Below are 6,135 nucleotides of genomic sequence, written 5' to 3' on the forward strand. Positions count from 1 at the left end.
CGGCCGCCCGCTGCCGCCGCCCCCTCCTCTTCGGGCTGCCTGCGCGGCGCCGGGGCTCGCCCGCCGCGCCCGCCGCTCCGCCGCGCTCACAGGCCCCGCTCGCCTGCGGGCACTGCCGGCAGCCGCTGCCGCCGCAGCCACCGCTTCGGCTCCTCGGCTGCGGGAGAGCAGAACAAACAGCCCTGCCGCCGCCGCCGCCGCCGCCGCCGCCGCCAGCGCACTGACGTCACCGCGTACGCTGCGCGCGCGGCCCCCCGCCGCCGCCCGGCGTGCGCGTCCCGCGACCGCGCCCGGCGCCAGCGAGCTCGGGAGAGCTGGCGGGCGCGAGGTGAGTGGAGGTGGGGGGGCGCCCGGGGTAGGGGGGGAACCCCTCGGGGGGGAGGGTGCAGGGATTCGGCCGACCGAGGGAGAGGACCGAGGGGAGACCCCTCAGGCTGAAGGCTGGGTCTGAGAAGATCTGAAGGCAGAGAGACGAACAAAATTTAAGAAAGGTCTGCTGCTGCGACCCTCAGCGAGAGGGAGGAAGGTGTGGAAAGACCCCAGAGACTCGTGGCAGAGGCCGAGTAGGGCCCCCTTCCCCGGGTGGGAAGGGGGCAGTGTGTTGAGCGAGGTTGGGACCCTTCGGTCCGCGAGCCGCGGCGGGGGTGCGGGCGCCGGTCGGAGGGAGAGGGCGGAGGCGACGGTGCGCGGGGCCGCGGCTGCGTGTGTCCCCGCCCGCCGCTGCTGGCGTCCGAGGGGCCGGGAGCGCTGTCCCTCCAGCCGCCCCCCTCCTCCCCACCCGGGCCTGGAGACTCGCAGAGCAAGTCCGCTCCACAGGGCCGGGGCAGGGGGTGGGGTGGGGGGACAGGGGTTAGGTCGCTTGCGCTTAAAAGAGGATTCTGGGGATGCCTTGCCGGCACAGTCGGTGGAGCGTGGGACTCTCGGTCGGGGGGTCGTGAGTTCGAGCCCCACGTTGGGCGGAGAGCTTACTGAAAAAAATTAATTAATTAAAAAATAAATAAAATGATGATCCTGTGAAATTTTTCAAACGGGAAAGCAAAACCTTTCCCTTTTGCCCTTAGCGTCACTCTTTTAGCGTTTTTATTCTCCTCTTTTAGAAATCGCAAATGCTGTTCTGTAAAAAAGTCTAAAAATTCCCCGACAGCCCCTTCCTTCAGAACATATTAATACAGAATAGCAAGTAGTTTTGTCTCCGTCGTAGTGTTTGCTCACTCTTCAAGGTCATTCATAAATCACTGTTGGGTCCCGGGCAAAGTAAGGACTTAATTGCATCCGTTATTTTAGCAAAGCATAAGATAACGAATAATTAAGTGCAAGAAATAAAGGAAGTGACTGCAACTGATTTATTAGTTAGCTTCCTTCTAATTATGTATTACAGAATATCGAAGTTTGTGAATAACTTCTGGCTCCTTATTTTGCCCACTCGACAATTTGTGGAAGAGAATCAGAAAGGGAAAAAGAATAAGAAGGTGTGCAGGGCTATGTGAATATGGAATAACCACTTTTTTTTTTTTTAAAGAAGACTAGAATATATCCATTTTAAGCTGCCCTTCCCATCGTTGTCTTCTTGCACTATTTTTGTTTCTGATGATGTTTTTGGAAGTAATTTGGAGCTGCCAGTCACATAAAATTTTTTGTTTTACTCTACAATCACACGTCATTTTAGACAGAATATACAAACTACAAAGGCAATTCCAAAAGCTTTTAAAACAACAATGTCGGGGCGCCTGGGTGGCGCAGTCGGTTAAGCGTCCGACTTCAGCCAGGTCACGATCTCGCGGTCCGTGAGTTCGAACCCCGCGTCGGGCTCTGGGCTGATGGCTCGGAGCCTGGAACCTGTTTCCGATTCTGTGTCTCCCTCTCTCTCTGCCCCTCCCCCGTTCATGCTCTGTCTCTCTCTGTCCCAAAAATAAAAAAATAAAAAACGTTGAAAAAAAAAATTAAAAAAAAAACAACAATGTCCTATTCTTTTTGTCTTCCATAGTGCAGAGCCTAACTCCTCACAGGGATCTTAAACTCAGAAAATACTTATCCAGTTAAGTTGGGTTAATAACAAATTCTGTTTTTAATAGTTCACATTTTGAATAAGTTCTTATTTTTTTCTCTTGTTATTCCTGTGTTTGCAGTATCAAAAACCAGAAGAGATTAATAAAAATATTAAGGAATGAGCCATGAAGTACATACTATAATTCTGCATGGCTTTATATATTCATAAAAAAAACTTTTTTTAATGTTCATCTATTTTTGACAGACCGAGCAAGAACAGGAGAGGGTCAGAGAGAGGGGGAGACACAGAATCCGAAGCAGGCTCCGGGCTCTGAGCTGTCAGCACAGAGCATGATGCAAGGCTGGAACCCAGGAACCATGAGAACATGACTTGAGCAGAAGTCAGGAGCTTAACCAACTGAGCCACCCCAGTGCCCCTGTATTACTCGTTTTAAGTAAAATAACACATTTAACCATTTTACCTGAAAAATACAAAAGAATATAGAGGAAAAATTAAGTATCCCTCTTATCTCTTCCCCTCCCTCACCAGCATAACCACTGTTATCTCTTCGAGGTGTATTAGACCTGTGCTGTCTGATAGGACCACACAAGGCTATTGAGAGCTTGAAATGTAGCTGGCCCAAATTGAGATGCATTGTAAGTGTAAAATACACATTGCATTTCAAAGATTTAATGTGAGGGGCGCCTGGGTGGCTCAGTGGGTTGAGCGTCCGACTTCGGCTCTGGTCATGATCTCATGGCCCGTGAGTTCGAGCCCAGCGTCGGGCTCTGCTGATAGCTCAGAGCCTGGAGCCTGCTTCAGATTCTAGGTCTCCCTCACTCTCTGCCCCTCCCCCGCTCATGCTCTGTCTCTATCTCAAAAACATTAAAAAAAAAATTTTTTTAAAGAATGTGAAAAAAACTTGTAAAATATATTTTCTTAATTTTTTATATTTGATTACCTGTTGAAATAATACTTTATATGTTGGGATAAATATATTATCAAATTTAATTTTACCAGTTTCTTTTTACTTTTTTTTTTTAATTTTTTTTAATCTTTATTTTTGAGAGAGAGAGAGAGACAGAGTGTGAGTGGGGGAGGGACACAGAGAGAGGGAGACACAGAATCTGAAGCAGGCTCCAGGCTCTGAGCTGTCAGCACAGAGCCCGACGCGGGGCTCAAACTCACGAACCACGAGGTCATGACCTGAGCCAAAGTTGGATGCCCAACTGACTGCGCCACCCAGGCGCCCCATCTTTTTACTTTTTTTAAATATTCATTTATTTTTGAGAGAAACAGAAAGAGAGTGAGCAGGGGAGGGGCAGAAAGGGGGGAGACAGAGAATCCCAAGCAGGCTTCTCGCTGCCAGCACAGAGCCCGATGTTGGAGTTGAATTCACCACTCATGAGATCATGACCTGAGCTGAAACCAGGAGTTGGATGCTTAACTGACTGAGCCACCCAGGTGCCTCTCTATTACCTTTTTTAATGTGGTTACGAGAAAACAATTACACATGTAACTTGCAACATATTTCTGTTGGACAGCACTGTTCTAGAGGGGCTTTTTTTGGTCTTTTTGTATGTGTGAGACAACATTTTATATATTTTTTTAAAGTAAGCTCTACCCCTCAATGTAGGGGGCTTGAACTCACAACCTCAAGATCAAGAGTCACATGCTCTACCAACTGAGCCAGCCAGTTGCCCCTTGTTTTTCTGTTTGTTAGGCATTTTTTTTCCCACATAGTTGACATACAATGTTATATTAGTTTCAGGTGTACAACATAGTGATTCCACAACTTTATACACCATCTAGACCTTTTTATGCATCAATATGTATCAACATGTAGAAATAGTTGTGTTGTTATAAAATAAAAGAGATCATTCCGTATTTGTTAATTTGTAATGTGCTTTTTCTCATTTAATACATCTTAGAAGCCATTCCACATGAATACTCTGAGATCTACCTAATTAGGAGATAACTCCAAGATGATAAACCTATCTGATGGCTGATCTGGTATGGATTGATCATAATTTATTTAACCATTCTCCTATTAACATTTAATTCATTTCTAGTTTTCATCATAATAGTATTATAGTGAAGATCCTATGCATTTACCATTTGCTTTTCATACCTGCCAGTATTTTTCCAGATTAAAAGAGTAGGGGCACTGGGGCACATGGGTAACTCAGTCGGTTAAGGGTCCGACTCTAGATTTTCACTCAGGTCATGATCTCACTGTGGGATCAAGCCCCACTTTGGGCTCTGTGCTGACAACCTGGAGGCCTGCTTCGAATTTTGTCTCTCTCCCTCTCTCTCTTCCCCTCCCCTGCTCATGCTCGCTCGATCTTGAAATAAATAAATAAACATTTAAGAAAAAAAGAATAGGGGTGCCTGGCTGGCTCAGTCGGTGGAGCATGTGACTCCTGATCTCGGTGTTGTGGGTTCAAGCCCCATGTTGGGTGTACAGATTGCTTAAAAATAAAAAATAATAATAAGCTGTAGAGTGTTTTCTTAAAGGCAAGGACAGATTTATAAACCAAATCAGCTTTGGAAAAACTGGAGGTGTTCAATTTGTTATGGCCTGAATCCATGCCCATTTTCAAATGTGAACTTGCCTGTGAAGTTAGATTCTGGAATTTATAGTTAGGGCCTAGAGATGGTGAATGACTCAAGATCACACATTTACACAGTTTAGAACTCAGATCTCCTGACTCCATGAAGACTGCCCGTATCTTTTCTCTAGCTCCAGAGTTGACAATAGTCAATATCTATGCTTTGTGGGCCATTGCCAATCTTTGGAACTCTGCCATTATAGCATAAAAAGTAGCTGTAGTTAATATATAAGCACATGGGTGTGGCTTTGTCCCAATAAAATGTTATGGATAATAAAATTAGATTTTCATGCAGATTTCAGGAATCGCAAAATATTATTTAGATTTTTTTCTTTTTTTTTTTTTTTTTTACGATTTTATTTTTTTTAAGTAATCTCTACACCCAACCGGGGGCTCAAACTTACAACCCTGAGGTCAAGAGTCTCATGCTGTACTGACTGAGCCAGCCAGGCACCCCTGATTTTTTTTTTCAGCCTTTTAAAAATATAAAAACCACTCTTTGCTGGAAGGCTGTACAAAAAGACAGCAGTCCAGATTTGTCCCAAGGCAGTAGTCTGCTGATCCCTGCTCTAGACTTGAGAGTCTAGGAAATGTATTTACCCTTATATAGAAGGTATTCTACTTGCATTTTTTTTGTTAATTTTTTTTTTTTTTAGCAGTTTTAGGTTTACGTTAAAATTGAGTGGAAAGTACAGAGTTCCCATATACTGCTTTACTTCCCCTCTCGACTTCCTCCATTATTAATATGAATAGTGTGGTACATTTGTTACAGTTGATGAGCCAATATGGATACGTGATTATTAACTAAAGTCCATAGTTTACATTAGGGCTCACTCTTCGTGTTGTATATTCTGTGAGTCTTGACAAATATGGAATGACATGTGTCCACCAGTTTGCTTGCCAACGTTTAACTCCTAAATTAGGAACAAAATAAGCTTCAGAATAGAGCACTGCAGTTCTTTCAGCCACAAACAGGTGCATGATAGCCCTAAGGGTAATCTTTAGTTTCTGTACATCATTAATTTGTATTTTGCTGCGTGTTTGCTTAGTTTTGAAGTGTTTGACAAACATCATTCACTGTCCCACTCAAAATAATGAGATGCTGAAAGATCTAGTGTGAAGAGCCATATAATTGCAATTAAAATTGTGCCCCAGTGCCCCAGTGCCCCTACTCTTTTAATCTGGAAAAATACTGGCAGGTATGAAGAGCAAATGGTAAGTGATGGGCGCCTGGGTGGCTCAGTCGGTTAAGCATCCGACTTCAGCTCAGGTCACGATCTCGCGGTTGGTGAGTTCAAGCCCCACGTCAGGCTCTGTGCTGACAGCTCAGAGCCTGGAGCCTGCTTGGGATTCTCTGTCTCCCTTTCTGCTCCAACCCTGCTCACATTGTGTCTGTCTCTCTCTCAAAAATAAATACACATTAAAAAAAAAAATTTTTTTTTAAGTGATAAAAAGTTTGAAAGTGGAAAGAAAATGCAGATGTGGTATATGGGATAAAACTGCTCAAGAAGAAGAAATACAGAGGTGAAAGAAAAG

The sequence above is a fragment of the Panthera uncia genome, chromosome A2, assembly GCF_023721935.1.
Source record: "Panthera uncia isolate 11264 chromosome A2, Puncia_PCG_1.0, whole genome shotgun sequence".
Lineage (NCBI taxonomy): Eukaryota > Metazoa > Chordata > Mammalia > Carnivora > Felidae > Panthera > Panthera uncia.